Source organism: Ambystoma mexicanum, chromosome 3q (genome assembly GCF_040938575.1).
Source record: "Ambystoma mexicanum isolate Mex_15411 chromosome 3q, UKY_AmexF1_1, whole genome shotgun sequence".
NCBI classification, from domain to species: Eukaryota; Metazoa; Chordata; class Amphibia; order Caudata; family Ambystomatidae; genus Ambystoma; species Ambystoma mexicanum.
In genome coordinates this window covers 766,543,143-766,564,453 of record NC_090926.1, presented here as the reverse complement: position 1 = coordinate 766,564,453, position 21,311 = coordinate 766,543,143, and the positions used below count along the sequence as shown (strand labels likewise).

The following is a 21,311-nucleotide window of genomic DNA, read 5'->3' as shown; positions in this document are numbered from 1 at the left end:
GATCAAACTAGAGATTGCATATTCTCATCTGACAGGGGGAACACTTAAGACAATCTAAGACCCAGGCACACATCGGTGGGAGGTTTTACTGGCCAGGTATCCATGCTGATATAAAGAACTTCATTCAGACATTTGAAATATGCCAGAAAAACAGTACGCACATTCCCTTGCCTGTCCCTCTGAATCCTTTATTAAAACAGTAGAAATCACTTTCTCAAGGATTGGGAAGGATATTATTGGACCTTTAGAAACCTCTAGAGTGGGTAACAAATATGTCTTTGTGATTGTCGATTACGCTACCAGATACCCCGAGGTCTTTTAAAACACTTATAAGCATATTTTTCCAGGGTTGGCTTTTCCAAGGAAATTCTGATGGATCAAGGGTCCAATTTCATGAGCAAGCTCATGGATGAAGTCAAAGAGCTGCTCCATATTACCACCTTAAGAACTTTAGTTTACCATCACCAAACAGACGGATTGGTAGAAAGATTCAATAAAACACTCAAAATGATCCTAGGAAAATTGTTAGATAAGGGTGGGAAGGACTGGGACCGTATGATCCCCAGGGCCCTATTTGCAGTAAGGAAAACCCCCCAAGCATCTACTGGATTCTCTCCTTTTGAACTACTTTATGGCAGATATAGATATAGATAGATATAGATATCCTGGACATGCTCTGGGAGACCTGGAAAGAAAGAGAATAGGCACCCCATTCCCCTATCGCAAACCGCTACAAGATTGCGTGAGCTTATGAAACTGGTTTAAAATCTAGTCTATACTCCTATGGGAAAAGCCCAAGCACAACAAAAGTCCACCTATGACAAAAAGGTAAACCTAAGATTATGTTGCATAGGACCAAACGTATTAGTCCTCTTACCTACCACTGAAAACAAACTTGTCTCTAAGTGGCATGGGTCATATGAACTATTAGAACGAGACGGAACCTGTACCTATACGGTAGCACAACCTGACAGAAAACAAAAGACCCCTCTCTACTATGTAAAACTCTTAAGAGTGGAAGGAAAATCCTTCTGCCGCCAATGCCACGATACTAACCGGTTTGGTACCAGAAGAAATAGATGGCACTTGAGGAATGAATTCAAAGTTATCTAGTCAACAACAAAAAGATTTAGTTACATTTCCCGATGTATTCTCGGAAAAACCAGGAAGAGTGAAAGGCACTTTTCACCATATTAGAACACCCAAAGGAAAAGTGGTGCATTTGAAACCATATAGACTCCCTGAATCCCGTAAACAGATAGTGGTTGAGGAAGTGAATAAAATGCTATAGGCGAATATTATCAAACCCTCTTCAAGCCCATGGTCCTCCCCTATAGCATTGGCGACAAACCTGACCATTCCTGGAGGTTTTGCATAGACTTCCGCCAAGTTAATGCCATCTCTGACTTCGATGCCTATCCCAGTCCATGCATCGACTGATTGATTGATAAACTCGGAAATGCCAACTTTCAACCCTAGATTAAACAAGGGGTACTGGCAAGCCTCTGTGCATGAACTGGATAAGGAAAAGACTGCTTTCTTGACTGTTTCAGTTCAAAGTCCTCCCTTTTGGCTTACACAGGGCCCACGCCACTTTCCAACGACTTATGACAGAATACTACAGAATACTCTGATTTTTGTGGAGCTTGTATTGACGATCTAGTCATTTATAGTAAAACCTGGCATAACCATCTGTTCCATCTCTTTACTATTATGAGAACCCTCGGAGCAGCAGGCTTAACTACCAATCCATCCGAATGCAAGCTGGCCCAATCAGCCGTGAAATACCATGGCTGCTTTGTAGGGAATGGTAGTGTCCATCCTCAACGTGAGAAAGGGAAGGCAGTCCTAGATACTCCTACACCTAAAACCAAAAGAGACCTCAGAGCATTCTGAGGGTTAATCGGTTATTACTGTAAGTTTATCCCTAATTTCTCAGCGAGGACAGCTAAGCTGACAGATAAATTAAAGAACGCCGAACTTCAGAAAATTCATTGGCTGACGAGGACGATGTATGTTACAACAACCTAAAACAAACTCTGTGCCAGAACCCAATCCTAAAGGTAGTAGATTTTTCTCAAAGGAGTTTGTGTTACAAACAGACGCCTCCCTTACGCGGTTAGCAGTCTTGTCACAAATGTGTGACGTATTGGAACATCCTACCTTATTTACTAGTTGCAAACTCTTCCCACGTGAAAAGAATTACTCTGTGCTGGAATAGAGGCCCTTGCCATCAAGTGGGCCATTACCCACCTTGGATACTACCTCCTAGGAACGAATTTGTCACTCGTCGCGGATCCTTCTCCACTAGTTTGGATTAGCCAACAGAAATATTTGAACCCTCGAGTCATGCAATGGTTCTTTGACCTGCTACCATGCTGTTTCACTGTGGAGCACTGAAAAGGCGAGGACCAAGGAAACGTAGACTTCCTTTCTCGGTTTCCTTGTACAACTGATGCGGCTACATCGCATAGGGGAAGGGTATGCGAGAAACCTGAAGGTGTCTCACTCGCTAGTCCCCGGGGATCTGTCATCCAGGTGGCCAGGACACAGCCATTGCTTTTGGATCCAGTTCCTGGGGTTGGACCAGTGCGGAAGGATCACCTGGATGAGGGGTCTTGTGGAAATGGGACAATGAATGGCGAGACGCAGTATCCCCTTCCCTGTAACACCTTTACCCCATCCTACCAGGAACACACCTCCACCCCTTTCCCAACACAAACACTTTCTCATGGACCGCTCACTGTGAGAGAAAACGGAATAACACCTGAGCCATATACCTTACATGTCCCAATACAATGGTCAAGCAGGGTCAGAATTACTGACCATTACACACACTCTGAGCAAGTCAAAGCACACGAGGAAGCGGCAGTTTCAAGATAGCAGTTTAATACAAGGCACAAGACAGCAAGACTGAAGAGGATTGCCAGGACGGAAGTGCCCTTGAACCTTTCAACGAAAGACTGTTACTTTCATGAGCCTTCGAGAATAGGAAACGTAAGACCAGGAATCCAGGCTGAAGATTCCTGCATTGTGTGTCGGAGGTACCCAGGGCTCTCCCACGTCGATAATCAAGGCGGGGAGAATCGCTTGCCGCTGTGGTACTGTCCTTGGCTCCTACAACAAAGCAGTGTCAGTTAAGTCAGCACAGCCGGTGAGTTGGGTAGACTGATACCAAACCGGTCTATGTTGAAGCCACGGTTGCAAGCAGCAACATTGTATAGTGAAGGCTGAAGCAAACAGTGTATGAAGCTTATGTGTTAATCGACGTGAGCAAAATTGAACAACAGATGAGTGATTGAACTTTGAAGCCAAGATACAATAACTTTTTAGAGTGGTCCATGCTCATTCGAAAGTGGATGTAAGGTATCCAAACTGAAAGGTGGCAAAAGCGAAAGAGTGAAAATGAATTGTGAAATCGGAGTGGTCCTGCAACGGGTCATGCAAAACCCTGTGCACATTCGAAAGTCTTCAATGTTAATAACGTAAAGAAAGTTGATGACAAAATAGATGAAGTTGGTCCGAGCCCGGCAGAGGGAGACTAATTGAACATTGTGTTAAAGGGGATCTGAGCCTGGCAGAGGGAGATCCAAGGTGAATAGTGAATTGTCTGAGAAATTGAGTACTTGTGAAAGCCTAAGAGGAAAAGAATGCATTGTTTTATTACTGCATCAGGCCCTCTGAGACTTTGAGAGGCAAAGAGTCTTGAGCACGGAAGGCCCTGATGCTAATGATTGAACTGTATCCTCATGCTAGAGAAGCTGGAGACTTTGCTAAACTTGAGTGTACTGTCTTCTGCCGTGCTGAAAACGTGGGGAAGGGAGGCCAATAGCCTGAAGATTCTGACCTATCATTTTCTTGAACACTTTTTCCTTTTGTAACACTGTTTCCCAAACTATTTGTATTTCTAGGTAAGGATTGGCAATAGGTGTATTAGTATAGGCCCTTTATTTTGACAAGACACTACTAGGTCTGCTTTATTATTATTATTATTTGATGGTCGTAGCTTGCTCCCATCCATAGATTCAGGATTAGATGGGCATTTTTCCAACCCTTTTTGAAGTTCAATAAACATCCTTGAACTGTGGTCACTTGTCTGTCTTACTGTTGATACAATGCCTTCCTTCCAATGGTGGTAGGAGAGGCAAAGGGGAATGTGAATCATGGAGTGGCACCCTGGAAAGCAAGAGCAGACTCTCGGGTTGCTCGGATGGCAAGTGTTTCCAACAGTACATGTCCTCGTTCTGAGCTACCTGTTGCATGCTCCGGCTCTCTCCCCACCCAGCCACCATCCTCCCTGCAGGCCTCTCAAGCCTCTCTGTGCATCCATTGCTCACGCAAGGAGTAAGTCCGTAAACTGTCTTTGCCATCCACTCCTCAGCTGCCTCACATGATGATATGGAAATGGATGATGGCTCCTCCACATCTTCCATTTCTATTGCGGCCCTTTTTTTTTTATTTTGTCTCATTTTCAATCTGAGATAACGGGTCATGTGAGGCCTATATAGTTGCTCCTAAAATTATCCCCGGACAGGAGCTAATGGCCAAAATACCAGGTTTAGCAGTCGGTACCAGATCCTGGTGCCCAAATTGCAATAATGGCATTATCGCCCAAGTGTTGATGATTGTAGATTGGAAGAACCCGTTTTCTCTGGGGCGCTATGCGTCTGGATGGTTTGTGATGAGAGCAGTTGGGGATTTTGAGAAATCCAGAGGGAGCCACGACCTTTGGGACTAGGAAGTGGAGCCTACTATACTTGACACCCCCTAGGGGACAGAGTAAGCAGGCTCCCACTGGAGGGGTATATGTCAACAAAGCAACAAAAAAACAAAAATACCAACACATTTTGTTAGGGCATCTAGGGGTTAGGTTTTTATCGTAACCAGATACACCCTGTTATGAATGACTGAATTGGCTTATGACTCGAGGTGTGGCTCGCTCTCCTGTGAAGAATGAGAAGAGACAAGTGAACCGGCTCCTGGAGGAGTGTCCCTGAGCGAACCAATCCTGGAGGAGCCTCAGCAGGCCCCACTGAGTTAAACTGACTCAAACTGGTCAAAGGAGTTGTATCCAGGGAGGGAGAGAGTACGCCAGTGACGGCGGGTAGGACAGCGGCCTGCACCAGGAGAGTGCAGCGAGGCACAGCAGACGGCTGGCCTGAGCAGACCCGAATACGGGGAAGACCTTTGGAAGGCCAAAGCAGAGCCTGCTGAACCGTTGCAAAGCGACTCCGCATAGACTGAGCTGCAGTATTGGGTGATAAGTGCCTGGGAAAGCTAAAGCAGAGCCCAGTTCAAAAGTCATGTAAGAGGCTTCACATGATGGAAAAGCCAATCAGACTCAGCGCTTCCCATGGAGCATCTCTCAAAGATATCCAGTATGCAGAGGCTCCAGTGGAAAAGGGGGCAGGAGGGGGAAAGGAGAATCATTCCTTAGAGCAGGGGAATGAGAAGGGAAAGAGCCCTGGAGCACAAACACTTAGCAAGCCCCAGAGTGGGGAGTGAGTGATCACTCAGATTTTCCTCAGAGTGAGGAAAGCCCCAAAGAGAGGAGAGCCGGATAACACCCCAGAGTGGGGCTTGAGAAGAGGGGCCCCAGACTGGGAGAGTGCAAGAACACGCTAGAGTGGGAGAGCATGAGAACATGCCGGAGTGGGTAGTGCAGTCAGAAGAGCCCCATAGGGGGGGGGGATGAAAAATTGAAATCCCAGAGTGGTGAGAGACTAGAGAGACCTTCAGTGGGACACCTAGATAACCTTTCAGCGCACTAAGAACTGCATTCTTTACCCTAGAACAGGACTCTTCTCGGTAGGATCACCAGGCAGCTGCATGAGTCAGATGGCTGCCAGCTGTCCTAATGGGGACTCTATTTTCCCTTGAGGCATTGGGTCAATCAAGAGGCCAAATGTCATGCAGACGCGTTGTCACCATCACTATTTACCAGAGCTGTTTGCTGCACCATTTGACAAGGAACCAAGATTGTCCCCTCCTTATCAGACCGCTTCCGGCTCATATGCGCAGCCGCCAGGCAGGCCCTGCAGCAATTGCACACGGTGTATATTGCTGGAGATGAGTATGGACTGGCAAGGAGCGGGAAACTCCAGTCCCTCATCTCCAGATGTTGCAGGCCAACATCTGGGTGTTGGTGCCCGATGTCACGCCATGGCGCAGCAACTCATTTTTGTAAGAGGAGCACAAAGCTTTATATTCTTGTTTGGACACTAAGGGCCTAATTCACAGAAGCATTTTATAGTGGCGCATTCCCATTGAAAAACGCTCTGTGAATTAGGCCCCAAGACTGCATTGGGGAACCATGAAAGATTCTTCCAGCTTCCAAAAACATCTGGCCCCAAACGCTGGAGGCACGGGTGGTACAGGTCATGCAATACCCTGTCCGCCCATCGACCCGCCCCACCCTCCCCTAAAGTCTCCCTCATCTTTTTTCAGTCTCACCCTTCACCTGTCTCGTGCACACACACCGATCGACTCTTTCACCTAGTCCCCCATCCAGCCTTGCCCAGTCCCATTCCTGTCTTGTCGTATTCCGGTCATAATCTACCTTCTCATCTGCCCTGCCCCCTGACCCACTCTCTATTTCCCTATGTGATCTTAGCTTTCTCCTGTCTTGCCACCTGTCTCGCTCGTACAACCCCCAGCTGTCCTTCCACCAACCTTCCCTGTCCACACCTTTCCACACTCCTCTTCTACACCCGCTCTCCAAAGTGCAGAATGCCCGCCTTTCCTTGCTTCAGCCTGCCGTGTGCCACCCAGACTCCTACCTGCCCCCACCCTCCTCCCTTCCTCATGTAGTTGCGTCATTCTTTCTAGTTTGAAATCAATTGTAGTTACATCCTGAAGAAGAATTGTTTGCTGTTAATTTCAAACTGCCTGTGCGGGGGACTGGGTTAACGATGATCGCACAGCAGAGCTTTTCCTGATTCGATCTAGGTGCTGCAGCCTGCAGGTACAGACACGATCGCCAGTTTTGCTCTCGGAGTGTGCTCCTCACTTCAGTATCTTGTCGAGGGAGGGGCAGCTCCTAGGGCTAGTGCTAAAACTCAAAAGGATCGTCATGTGGTCCATGGCAGCCTCTGCCCTCCGACGTGGCCCTGGTAGACACATTGGCTAGAGTCAAAAGGGGGTGGGGGAGTGATTGATGGCTGAGGCTGTTGCTGTGTGAAAGTATTCTCTAGGAATGTGCCCGTGGTATGTTTCCATAAGGGAAAGGTCATTGATGTTCACCAAACTCACCTGTCATCATTCTGTTTAAACACGTACCTCGTGTCCATATGAAATGGAGATGATGTTATTTGAAATTATTTGATCGAATAGTCATTAGAGAACAAACAAAACCTTGCACGGTCAAATAGTCGATACACATGAGCATAAAACGAGATTGAAAAACAGTGCTACATTTACATTTTTACATAAAGATATTAGAAAATTAAATTCGTTCAATGGGTGTCTCCTAAAGGAACCATCAATAAATATGCTTACTGTTGCCCCCTACTATCTGTCTACTTTCCATGATCACTACCCCACGCTCTGCTCAAATGTTGTATGTTTTTGTGCTTTGGTTGTCCCTGCCTGTTCCAATTCATTCGTTTTTGTCTATCCTACTCGGTGGCTTGGAATTCCATCCACAGTATCTCATGTAAATGTACACACAGTGCGGCAGTGCTTTAAATGATGGGGGAAGGGAGAAGAGGGGGCCCCTCTCCCGTAGAGGCTTTAAGCTAGATGGGGGCTCAGCCATGGAATGGTGAAAAATTAGCGTTTGCGCCTTTGTGTAATTCTCGGTTAGTCCCCGCCCTCTCCTCTCTCTCGCCCCCTCTCCTCTCTCTCGCCCCCTCTCCTCTCTCTCGCCCCCTCTCCTCTCTCTCGCCCCCTCTCCTCTCTCTCGCCCCCCTCCTCTCTCTCGCCCCCCTCTCCTCTCTCTCGCCCCCCTCTCCTCTCTCTCGCCCCCCTTTCTCTCTCTGCCCCCCTTTCTCTCTCTGCCCCCCTTTCTCTCTCTGCCCCCCTTTCTCTCTCTGCCCCCCTTTCTCTCTCTGCCCCCCTTTCTCTCTCTGCCCCCCTTCTCTCTCTGCCCCATTCTCTCTGCCCCCTTCTCTCTGCCCCCTTCTCTCTCTGCCCCCCTTTCTCTCTGCCCCCCTCTCTCTCTGCCCCCTCTCTCTGCCTCTGCCCCCTCTCTCTCTGCCTCTGCCCCCTCTCTCTCTGTCTCTGCCCCCTCTCTCTCTGTCTCTGCCCCCTCTCTCTCTGTCTCTGCCCCCTCTCTCTCTGCCTCTGCCCCCCTCTCTCTCTGCCTCTGCCCCTCTCTCTCTGCCTCTGCCCCCCTTTCTCTCTGCCTCTGCCCCCCTTTCTCTCTGCCTCTGCCCCCCTTTCTCTCTGCCTCTGCCCCCCTTTCTCTCTGCCTCCGCCCCCCTTTCTCTATGCCCCTTTCTCTCTCTCTGCCCCTTTCTCTCTCTGCCCCCTCTCTCTGCCCCTCTCTCTGCCCCCCTCTCTCTCTCTGCCCCCCTCTCTCTCTCTGCCCCCTCTCTCTCTGCCCCTCTCTCTCTCTGCCCCTTTCTCTCTCTCTGCCCCCTCTCTCTGCCCCACTTTCTCTCTGCCTCTGCCCCCCTTTCTCTCTGCCCCCTCCTCTCTCTCTCTCTGCCCCTCTCTCTGCCCCTCTCTCTGCCCCTCTCTCTGCCCCTCTCTCTCTGCCCCTCTCTCTGCCCCTCTCTCTCTGCCCCTCTCTCTCTGCCCCTCTCTCTCTGCCCCTCTCTCTCTGCCCCTCTCTCTCTGCCCCTCTCTCTCTGCCCCTCTCTCTCTGCCCCTCTCTCTCTGCCCCTGCCCCCCTTTCTCTCTGCCTCTGCCCCCCTTTCTCTCTGCCTCTGCCCCCCTTTCTCTCTGCCTCTGCCCCCCTTTCTCTCTGCCTCTGCCCCCCTTCTCTCTGCCTCTGCCCCCCTTTCTCTCTGCCTCTGCCCCTCCTCTCTCTCTCTGCCCCTCTCTCTCTGCCCCTCTCTCTCTGCCCCTCTCTCTCTGCCCCTCTCTCTCTGCCCCTCTCTCTGCCCCTCTCTCTCTGCTCCTCTCTCTGCCCCCTCTCTCTCTGCCCCCTCTCTCTTTGCCCCCTCTCTCTCTTTGCCCCTCTCTCTCTCTCTCTCTCTCTCTCTCTCTCTCTCTCTCTCTCTGCCCCCTCTGTCTCTCACCCTCTCTCTCTGCCCCCTCTCTCTCTCTCTCTCCATCTCTGCCCCTCTGTGTCTCTCTCTCTGCCCCCTCTGTCTCTCTCTCTCTCTCTCTCTGCCCCCTCTGTCTCTCTCTCTGCCCGCTCTGTCTCTGCCTCTTTCTCTCACTTCGCTCTCGACCCTCTTTGCCTCCCTCTCTCTCCCTCTTCCTCTCTTTCTATTTCTTTCCTCTTTCCTCTGCCTCTCTTGCCCCCCCTCAGTCTTGCTGCCTCTCTTCTCCCCCCCCCAGGTCTTGCTGCCTCTCTTCTTCTCCCCCCCCCCTGGTCTTGTGCTCCCTCTTCTCCCCCCCCCATCCGGTCTTGCTGCCTCTCTTCCCCCCCCCCCACCCCCGGTCTTGCTGCCTAATATTTAATTAAAGTAAGACCAACGGAATTGGTCCCCAGGCGCTAATGAGGCCTAACTTTCCCTATATGAGTCCCTACCTATCTTACTAACTAGTGCGCTTGTCCATCCTTCGTGAGAGTCCAAATAAAGAGGTCCACTGTCCAAACTATCCTATTAGTACAGGATCCTTAAATAGTGTCTTGTGATTTCTAGGGTCAGTCTCTGTAACTCTTCAAATAGGTGGGTGATTTTCTTCTTTGGGAACCCCCTTTAAGGATTTCTTACAATTGTCATATTCCTGTTGTGATTCTCAACATATCCCCGGATACATTTGGTGTTCGGGTGGGCTATCCCACCTGGACTATTATAGCTCAGTTCACTTTGGTCTATTTGACCTTGTATCTGCTGTATTCTTTTTTTCCCCTTTTCCTCTTTTCCCAGGGTTTTATGATCATTGGTTCTGGCCATTCTTTATTCAGCTGTTCAATAATACTCTCATCCCACCTCGGTTGTAATTGCAGTAGTGGATTTTATCCACAGTCTTAAATTAGAAGGTGGTAACCTGATGAAATCCGATTCAAATAATGAAATGCATATGTAATTTAAGATGACATTTAATGAACTTTTATGAGTGGAGTGCTGTGAAGTGTCTTTCATTTGTTTACTTTGTCTTTGGTATTTGCACTTGGGTTTTTTCTTTTGCTTTGCAACAAGTTGAATGTATTTTTAACCAAATGCAATAAATGAAAATAATGCTCTGTCGTATTATGACTTTAAGTTCATCGGGTTCAAGTTGGACTTTGCCTCTTTTCCCATTTCCCAGGATATTGTGATCACTGGTTCATCTCTCTTATGTCTCCTTTTCAATCACTCATTCTTTGGTATCGTCATCATCACATTTTAAGTTTGCTGGTTTCAAGATTAACTTTGTCTCATAACTATTACTGAGACAAGGTGGATGTACGGTATAATGATTCCCTTTTGAGGCCTTCCATAACACCCGTCCTTCTTACCTTTGAAGGACAACGGCTTCTGGAGTTTGGTTCCCCGAAATCCGGCTTGTTCTTCCTTATCTGCTGGTGCCTGCTCTCTGTGGTCCTTCTGCTCTTTCTGGATTGTCGTCTCTTCGTGGTGTACCACTGCTCGGGTGCCCGGCTGTATCAGCAAAGTTCTGCCACCTTGGTCCACGACTGATCCTCTTCCGTGGTCTTTACCTGCTGGCTTTGGGTTTGCTGCAGCTCCGGCGTGCCAAGTCTGGCAATCTTGAGCGGATTTCCTGATTTCTGCTTCCTGCAAGTGTCGCGCAGCTCGGAGGCTTCCCCGGGTTGATGCCCGAGTTCTTCTCCCTTCGTCCTCTGGCTCATCGAGTGTAGGTTAATCACCAATCTACTGGGATGAGGACATTGATTATGAATTATGATTGAAAGGGACATCTCCTTTCCCTATATGATCACAGCATCTCTGAAGAATTTCTTCATCACAGTTTGATGTTTATCAGTTTCTGCTATTTAAGAGCATGCCATGCAGTCCATCGTGAGCTCTGCTTTAGGGAGTTCCTACCCAGGAACAGGAGTCCTTGTCCCCTAAAAGGGGATTCCATCCCGGTGCTGTCCCACTTCCCTCGCCCCTTTGGGGAGGGTGTTGCATAGCAGGCTCACCCCCCCAACCCCTAACTGCACAGGTGAGGGCTCCCCCTTGGGGAGAAGGGACTAGTTCCCTTGCTTTTTCACAGTGGTCAAACTCTAGTCTATTCCATCTGGCCTCTACACCAGTTGTTTCTCTGCATGAAGAACTGAAGATTATGGCAGAGTCACCTCCTTCCTTCTCCAGATCTACCCATATCGGGACAATTGATCAAAGCCTATACTCTGGCTCAGGCTGCGCTGGCCCTTCAGAAAGTACTACACCTTGCATTGGGATTGTCAATCAACAAGGACGTTTTTCCTATACTGATGAAGAGGCTTCTAGACTTTCGCACAGGCGTGGTCTTGTATTTCAGGGAAAACGCAGGCCGTGCTCTTCCAGATGGTTCTTGGTTTAATATCCTTGTGTGTTCCTGTGGTGCCGTTTGCGAATCCTCGTCAAGTGGCTTTATGGAAGTGGAATCGTCATCCTCTGATCACTCTGATCAGTTATACTAGTATTTTATCCAGACGTACTTCGATGAGTTATTTATTAATAAAAGTATAGGTAGCTTGCTATACCCCGGCCTAGTCATGTACAACTGAATGAAATTATTTTCATACCTCTTCAAGTGTTTCACCTTTTATCTAGAGTGCAAGGGTGCAGGTTCCAATGGACAATGACGTTGCCCTGAAAAGCTGGATGGCACCAGATCTCTGCCCTTTTGTTGTAAGATAGCTCTGCAACTCCAGAACTGGCCAATAACCCAGAGAGCTTTCCCAGTTGCCACTCACTTGGCAGGATTTCTTAAATAAAGAGGCTGATCATTAATTATCCTCCTGAATGAGAGCAATTCCCACGTGGCAGAGCAGATGTTCTCCATCGTGGGATCTTCATTAAGACGGTGAAACACACAATGGCTCTGCCTAAATTGAATGAAGATACCCATGAGAACTAGTGCACTTAACTTTTCCTTCCTACTCTTGGGACGACCTCTGGTGGACTTGTTTACCACACAATGCGTCGCATCTAGATAAAAATTTGAATGTTAGCATGTGCCACACTCAGCTGAAAGTCTTAACCTTAGCACGCGTCACACCTAGACAGAATTGTGACTGTTAGCATCTACCACACTTGAATGGAATTCTCAACCTTGGCTTGCGTCACACCTAGATAGAATTGTGAATGTTAGCATCTACCACACTTGAATGGAATTCTCATCCTTTGCTTGCGTCACATCTAGATAGAATTGTGAATGTTAGCATCTGCCGCACTTAAATGGAATTTTCAACCATGGCTTGCGTCGCATCTAGATAGGAGTGTGAATGTTAGCATGGGCCACACTCAGTTGAAAGTCTTATCCTCAGCTTGTGTCACATCTGGATAGAATTGTGAGTGTTGGCTTGTGTCACACCCAGATAGACTTGTGGTTGTTGGCTTGCGTCGCATCTGGACTGAATTGTAAATGTTAGCATGTGCCACACTTAGATGGAATAGTGAATGATGCCAACTAACCAACCCACTAACAATTTCATCCCTCTGCATATACCTCGCAAACTCTAACCAAACACAACCACAAGCCTTAAACGCAGCAAATCGCACAAACTTCACTACACTGCAACAACAAAATAAACCGCACATAGACTTGCACAACAGCACGCGACGACTACCGACCGTAAAAAAACTCAAACTTAGCCAACTGACCCACCGGGCTGAGGCTGCCAACAGCACATCACTGCTTTCTTGCACTTGTCACTTGTCCAGTTCATTCCCACTAACTCCCCCCCGCCCCTCCCTTTTTCAGATCCGCCAGAGCACCAGGGGACCACTCCGGTGGTGATAGTGCGCGGTACAAATATCCTTTAACATTAACATATCCTTTAACATTAACACAGCAACATAAAAGGCACACTCTGTTCTTCGTGAGGAGCTGGGAACGGAAAGGGGGGCAATAAGAGATATTCTTCTCCCCCTTTGCGATAGTCCTTTCCTTTATGCCACTTCCCCTCGTCCTCTTTCACGGTTTGCCACTTCCCATGTTTACATGAGTGGAGAGGCAGCAAATGTCCTGGTGTCCTGGCTCCAAGGCTCCCATTGCATGTTGCATTGTATATTTCATCCAAGGGGTGCTGCACGTTTCGGGCTAAATTCCATTGCTTCCTTTGCTTCCCTTTCCACTCCAATCCTCCTAAAAGGGTATAGCCGCCCACTTAATCGGGGCAAAGGCAGCTTCTGATGTGTTTCAGAGGCACGCACCTCAAGGAGGTTCCATTGTACTCTTGCCTTCCAATAATATTATTCCCTGGTTTACAGCTACTGGCCTCTGGAATTTGTAGACATTGTGTCCTTCTGAACATTGTTTGACTGACTGGCTTTGTGACTGCTTGTGTGTTCTGTAGTCCAGCTTAGATCAGTGCTTTGTAGTCTTCCAGAGGTATGGAGGAAAAGAGATGTGATTTGTAAGCACAAACAAGTTGCTCACCATAGTGACCACTGTACCCCCATGCCATAGTCCCCTTTCCTCCATATGACTCTTCTGCCATCTCTTCTAATAAGAATCCTTCACTAATTTAATCCTATTGTTCATACAAAGATCCAGAATGACAGTTGCGGCTGCTATTACAGTGGAGTTTTAAAAAACATAAATGAGCTGGCAAAATCAAGAGGGTTATTGCCTCTCTACATTTAATCGAAATTGTGATGCAGGGAGATACTTTAGTAGATTCTGTGCAGTGTGATGAGAAATGCATTGTGTGGATTTCCTGCCCTGTGCCCTGCTTGGTGCAGGGACTCAAATAAAAAAATGTGACAAATATGGAGAAACGGGCAGAGAAACTCTACTGGTTTTCCCCCATCCGTGTAATTTTGCAGCCTCATAAAAAGGAGGCACTTTTGTGGATCGTAGTTCATTGCAAGTCAGCTTGGTTGTTGAACCCTGACAAATAGTTGAAACTCGCGGTTCTTCTTGAGGATATGGGAACAGCACTTCTGCTTCAGGTGGAAAGGCACCATGAATTAGAGAGAAGCAGCTGATGCAAGGGCACGTAACCATCCACACAATGATCTGGAAGTGCACTGAGAAAACGAGGGAAGTTTGAGGAAAAATCTAGAAATTATGGGTTCCATCCAGATGGGAGTCAACAGAACCAATGACAATCTCGCCACACCTCCACCAGTACCATTGCTGTTAGCATGAAGGGGGTAAGAAAGGCAAAGTTTCTTTTTTCCTGGGCTCCACCTGTCGAGCAGCATACCAGTCACTATTGTGTATGGGTCCGGCCTCTAGCTAAAGATGCTGGGCAGCTGGAGTGGGCCCTGAACCTCCTGAAGCATTGCAAATAATTTGGGATCCAGCCTCCAATCACAGAGCCCTCGGAGGAATCCTGAATTCAGTTAGCCACCACATTGGGGAGACCTAAGCAGTATTCTGCTGTTACCACCAGCATCTTCAAAAGTATTTGGTTATCTCTGCTAGCATCCTGGATTTTGTACCACCTATGTGGTTGAAGTAACACACTGTGGAAACCTTGTCCATCTTGAGGACGTTGGCATTATTAGGAACACACTTTCCGGGGGTTCCAGGCAATTGATATGAAAACTGGCAAAGGCTAATCAAGAAAGTCTGTGGCATGGGCTGCTGAAGAGAGGTGTGAGGCCCCGGATCCTGAGAGACCAGAGGAGCCAGCTGGGGCCCTATAAGTCCCCTGAACTGCAAAATCTTGCCAAAACAGTCTGAAACCTTCCACAGGAGTGTGTGGGGTGTCTGGCCCACCATCTCACACTTTGTGTCATTTTGGGAGCCATCATCCCCTGGATCCACCACTGCTGTTATATTTTGCAAAGATTAGGCGGTATGCAGTGATACAATCGCAGCAAAAATGTCGCCTATACAGAAAATCATGGCAAAAATGCTGTGGTTTGACCCGTTAAAGGTGTACCCCATTACACCATTTAAGCGGAGCGGGGGTTGCAGGGGTTTCCCCCGCTCCGCTTAAATGGTATAATGGGTACGGGGGTTGCGGGGGTGTCCCCCGCATCCTTTACATGGATTGCAGCGCCATTTGCCGCGATTTTAACATATGATATGGAACAGATTAGGCAGGGGGGCCTTGTCTTGGTGATCTATTGACGAGTGAACGACCATCTTAAAAAAAAAAAAAAAGAAAATAAATTTATTACTGACATGTTGGACTTGCTGGACCTCTTGAGGTTTGTCATTGGCGTCCACAGCACCTCTCCTCTGCAGTTGTTGAAAGTCACTTGTGCCAAGCCTACTTGGCTTAAAAAGATTATAAATGTTACAAGCGCTATACTGGTTGTGGCCTTGCACTTTTTCAATACATTGTTAAAGGCACACTTTGCAAATCTGTTCAGACTTGGTCATTGAATGAACCTTGTAGGGCTATAACTTATATGTTCAATCTGGACTCTAGTGTTAGACCCAGAATTGAGCGTCAAAGCTCTACCTAATATGCTAATGTCAACTGCTCAGTGTCACTGCAGCAAGGGGCCACCCCCTTTATATCCATGCACAGCTTTGGCACACAACAACGTCCACTCTGTGGACATTGTTGTGTTGTTTGGTGAGGAGGTGTGTAGTAGGGGCGTGGTGGTAGAGTGGCGCCTTCAGCCCTCGCATATTAGCTGGCGCTTGCAATATTTTACCTTACATGGTGACTTTGCAAGTGAAGCTAGCAATACATGTGTGTTGTACCCCATGACTGGGAGTGCAGAATTGTACAAATTGAGTGTACAAATTGCGACTCCCTGGCCCCTGCCCTGGCTGACTTCTGCACCTCTGCCTTTCCCCTTTTTTCTGCAGACGAGGTTTCGAGACAAGTCCAATCTATGAAAGTCTCGTCAAAACAGGTCCACCCCTGTTCCTCCAAAACTATCAAGGACCACATCGACTCCCTGGCCCCTGCCCTGGCTGACTTCTGCAATCCCTCCTTCGCCTCTGGAGTCTTCCCATCCCCCCTCAAGCACTCCCTTGTGCACCCCCTTCTTAAGAAACCCTCTTCCGACCCCTCCTGCCCAGCTAACTATCGCCCAATCTCTATCACTCCCTTCCTGGGCAAGCTCCTCATCTCCCAGCTTAATCTCCATGCTGAATCTATTGGTAGTCTTCATGACCATTAGTCAGGCTTCAGAGCTGCCAGAAGCACGGAAACTGCTCTCCTGAACATCCGTGAGGACCTGCTCTCTAACCTTGACTCTAACACCCCTTGTGTTCTCATTTTGCTCGACCTCTCTTCTGCCTTTGACACTGTCAACCACACCATCCTGCTCAACCGTCTCTGTGATAACCTGGGTATCACTGGTCCGGCTCTGGTGTGGCTGACCTCCTTCCTCTCCATCGACCCTCCCAGGTCCAACTGGGTTCTTTCCTCTCTGACATCTTTTTCTCTACCTGTGGTGTCCCCCAGGGATCTAACCTCTCCCCCTGGCTGTTCAACCAGTATCTGGCTCTTCTTGCTCACCGCATCGCCGCTCTCTGTCCCAACTTTCAGTGCTACGCGGATGATACCCAGCTCATTTTCAGGCTACCCTCGGCCTCCTCTTCCCCTTCCCTCATCTCTGACTGTCTCTCTGCTATCCAGGAATGGTGTGCTGCCGACGACCTCTGCCTTAATGCCAGTAAGACTGAGATTCTACTTATCGGCACACCCACTCCCTCCTTCCCTGCAGCTCTCTGGCCGGCCTCCCTTGGCCCTCTTCCTGCGCCTACCTGCAAGGCAAAAAACCTTGGGGTCATCTTAGACTCCACACTCTCTTTCTCTCCTCACATATCTGACGTCTCTAAGAAGTCACACTACCAGCTACACCTCCTCAGAGGTATCCTTCCTTTCCTCTCCTTCCCCCAGAAGCTCACTGTCTCCAGAGCCCTGGTTCTCTCGAAGCTGGACTATTGTAACATCCTCTAGCTAAATCTTCCTGCCTCTACTCTCCGCCCTTTGCAACTCATCCAGAACAGGACTGCGAGACTTGTCCTTGGCCTCAAGCCCAGGGACCGTATCTCTCCAGGACTGAAATCACTACACTGGCTCCCAGTGGCTGCGAGGATTAAGTTCAAAACCCTCTGCATTGTCGACAAGGCCTTCTGGGGCGTTAGGCCAAAATACCTTCAACTCTCTCTTCCGAAATATCTTCCTTCTTGAGCTCTTCGCTCGTCCACCTCCAACTACCTCGGGGTCAGCCGCTTCTCCAAGCAACGAGCTGGGGGTAGATCTCTCTCCGCAGCAGGGGCCTCCCTCTGGAACAGCCTTCCTGCCTCCCTGAAACTTGAGGAGAACCATCTCCGGTTCCGGAAGCACCTCAAAACCTTCCTCTTTGCCCCAAGCTTTCTCTCCCTCTCTCCCCTGCTAAAATCACTGAACCTGCACTGAATCTGCTACTGGGCCACTCGCCGATCTCGGTCCTTGGCCTAGCCACTCTTCCCTGCACTGCCTACCTGCACTACAGGACTGTCTCTGTATCCTACAGCCCCTTCTCCCGGCACTTACCTTGCACTTGCCACCAGCTGGCCCTATTATTTATCTTGTATTCTACTAACTATGTACTGCACTTTCCTTGCACTTGCCACCAGCTGGCCCTATTATTTATCTTGTATTCTACTAACCATGTACAGCACTTTTCCCTCTCTCCCCTTCCCCTTGCACTTTTCCCAGTCCCCTCTACCCTTGCACTTGCGCGATCTGAATGACACCTGGCCTAGTAGGATCGTTGTCTGTCTGTCTCCCCTTGTTCCCCCCTCCCCCCTGCCTCGTCGCGCCTTGAAACACTTGTGTATAGGCGAGTTACAAATGCCATATCATATCATCATATCATATAGATCGAAGGCGACTGAAAGTCGACCTTTTTGGTGCTTCCTACTTCATTCATCCCTCCATGCTGGCGCATACATAAGTGGTCCGGACACCTTTTGAGTCAACCGATTAGAAACATTGATTGCAGATCAGCTCTGCTGTGTCTGTATATGTGGATGTTCTTATTTGTGTTTTAATCTATGCTGATCGAGAATAACTACAATGAAGCGTAAAGCTAAATGTTCTCTAACCCTGAAGCTAATGAATTAATAAGTGATATCACAATCTTGTTTTTGTTATCCTGCTTAGATCTAGATAAACCTGTTAAATCTAGGACAAGTAAAGTTGACTTGGGGCACCCTAAATGCAGCTCGATCAACTTTTAAACTTTGCATCATTCACCAATTAATTTCATTGTAAAGGTTGTAAACCCCGAGGCTTGTGTCCCTATATCGGATCTGGTAGATTTGACTACAAGTAGATCCACTAGCTAGATTTGAAATACCCAGAGAATTACATCAGGAGGGTGGCAGGCATTTTTTGATCCCCATTCAAGTCCATACTAGTAGTGAATGGGTCTCACAAGGGCATGCTCCCAAGCGGTGAAACAATTACACTCGAATGCCCATGTAAAATTTTATAGACAAAGATGTTTCTTTAACCAATCGTATCACTCCTCTACTAACTTTACCCAAAGACACTGAGTAACCGACAAATACGTTCCTGTATGAAACCAGGTCAGTGTCAACATGCGGTTATATCCTGCTCCTCTTGCCCATAGTTCCTATATCTCAGTTAGCTGAAATTAAAACCAGTAAAGATCCCGATCTAACAACTGTTCCAGTTAATTCCACAAATTCAGTTTTTTCCAATCCTGACTGTAGGTCTTGTTTGAGTCGTATGCAAATTGATAAACTAACGGTTATCTGTGGTTTTTAACAACACGAGAACAACTTGGAGGGTGAAAAAGCCAAATGCATCCTACATTCACTGAAAAATGATCTAGAATCATTAAAAAAACAACTGATTGTATGACGACAGTGGCCACTTAGCAGTAGCCCAAACATACTCCACAAGCTGTTACATCAATTTAGTCCTATTCAACCCAAAGCCAATAATGTGTATGATGTATTACCATCTTTTGTGGCCATTAAGAATTCTAAAATGTATGTGAAGGGTAAGTTTCTTGATCATTCAGATCGCTTGCTTTCTATTGTAGCTTGTGGTGCGACTGCTCTTCACCTCCATCTTTGCATTTGCCCAAACAAAGGGATGACCTTCAAAGTGAGTACACATATCCACTTGCTAATATGCATTAATCGGGAGTTGGAGCTAACCCACTTACTGTCAGCTTGAATCCAGCAGCCAGTGTAGTATCTGTGTTGTGCCATGACTAGATTCAAGGTTATTTGAAAATTAAACTAAATAAATGCAATCATCGATTTAAACATATAAAAGGGTGTCTTTCAATCATCCACAGTGATATTCTTAGAACTGAATGTATCGGTTCTGTTAATCGGTTTGATGTCATTAGGATAACTTTGGCAAACCAATAACTATGTAGAAGAGATTTTGGCAAACATTTACAACTCTCCCTCCAAAAGGCTCATTAATACAGTCCTCCCCTTTGAAGTTAATCTGCATTCGCCTAACATAAAGAATAAAAGGGGCAATTGAAGTTTATTCTGTTCCATTGCCAATAATAAAGGACTGTTACATGTTGTATTGACGACCTACTTGTACAAGATCTTATCACACTAGATTGACAAGTGATCTCCACCCCTCACTTCACACCCTGTCTACTGTTCTGGAGGGGGACTCAATTTTGAGGTTACTACTTATACGGTGAATGGTAGTTATTTCATCTACCACCCAGACTAGATTTTAACATCTAAAGAAGATAAGTGTCCCAACATCTCATGGAACAAAGCAGGCGTGGCTATAAAATTTGTGTAACATATCATTTTTTAAACCCGTGCAATCCCTTCTGTCAGAGGACCGTCCCAGGGAGGTCTAATGTGCCTTGTCTCTGTCATAATGATAGTGATTTGTTATTTATATAGCGCTTATGCAGGGCAGGTGTTATACAGATCATGTTTTGTGAACTAATGGGGTACGTGGCTAGTTTGAATTCTGCGGTACGGTATTGCCAAGTTTGTTTTGTTGGGGTGGGCAGGTGGGTGGGGTTTGGGGAGGGTTGGGTATGGTGTTTGCAAGCCTTGTAATTGTTAAAATAATTAAAAAAGTTAAAAATAAATAGCCTCCACACTCCAGTCGCTCTCGCCGCTCCTGGTCTCTTGGATGTTCATCTCCTGTCCTCGCCCAGCTAACGCACACTAGCACGCTCACCTCCTTAAATAACCCACCGCCTCCCAGGGTTGGCCACTCACCCTGTCCAATCACTTGCCTGTCTCAAGAGGGGGGGCAGGAGGGGGATTGTCACATAAGGACGCCCATGTCCTGCAGTAGGCCCAAAATCCACCAGCACGTACTTCACCAGCTCCTAATGCAATTGAGACAAAAGGATCATGTCCTCCAGATCATTCCCACTTCTTGAGATTTCGGGGCAGCCAGTACGGACTTCAGTAGTATCTCAAAGGACCAAGGAGCAGAGGGTAGTTTAAAGGAAGGATCCCAAATTCTCAAGAACTGCTAGCACAGAGGAACTGCCGAAGGAGAGATTATAGCCACAGTCCAGTTCATACCAACCTATCCCCTTCTGGTAAAGTGCCCTTGAGTATGTGAATGCCCCTTAACTTGGCAATCTGTAACTCAGCCGTTTAATGATTTCTAAAGGTTCTCACCTTCTCTTTCATGTGTACTAAATGTGGTTTAAAAAAGACCAATGGTGCTGGAGAGGGAATATGGCCCCCTTCCAGGCAAGAGCCGTTACTGTCGCAACTTTTTTACTTCGGAGAATTTAATTGAATGTCACAACTTGATCTGAACTGGGGCTCCGCACGTTTCAAATTCAAAACCTTGGATGGTTTGGAGAGTCCAGGCACTCTCGGATCCCGATATCTGGTACAAAATGGCTGGATTGGACTACCCTTCGAGGTAAAGTGGAATTGAACACTACTCAAATATTTAAAATGCATACAAGTCCAGATCCGTGCTGACGCCTACGAGAGTTAGTTTCCTGTGTCTCCCTCATTTAGTAATGTTCAACGAAGATCCCCAATTCCTTGTAGGGAACTCCACTGCACTCTCAGCCGGGACACTCCCTATATGTTTAGTGACATTTGGTATGTTCTTAACGGTATCGGAAAAATCATGCTGTAATAATTTTAACATGCTGATATTACAACATTATCCATCATGTTGTATCAAAAGTCTA

General features: G+C 47.4%; 1 protein-coding gene across 3 annotated transcripts in view; it reads left to right on the top strand.

Moving 5' to 3' along the window:
• LLGL2 (LLGL scribble cell polarity complex component 2) overlaps positions 1-21,311 on the top strand; it is a 908,486-nt gene that overhangs the window by 67,990 nt on the left and 819,185 nt on the right. Inside the window, exon 1 of one of the 3 annotated variants that reach the window (XM_069654771.1) lies at positions 19,238-19,258. The exons of the other annotated variants lie outside the window; for them this stretch is intronic. The gene's annotated coding sequence lies outside the window, so the exon portion shown is untranslated. Of the gene's footprint in view, positions 1-19,237; positions 19,259-21,311 lie in introns of those variants that run through there. 3 annotated transcript variants of the gene reach the window in all.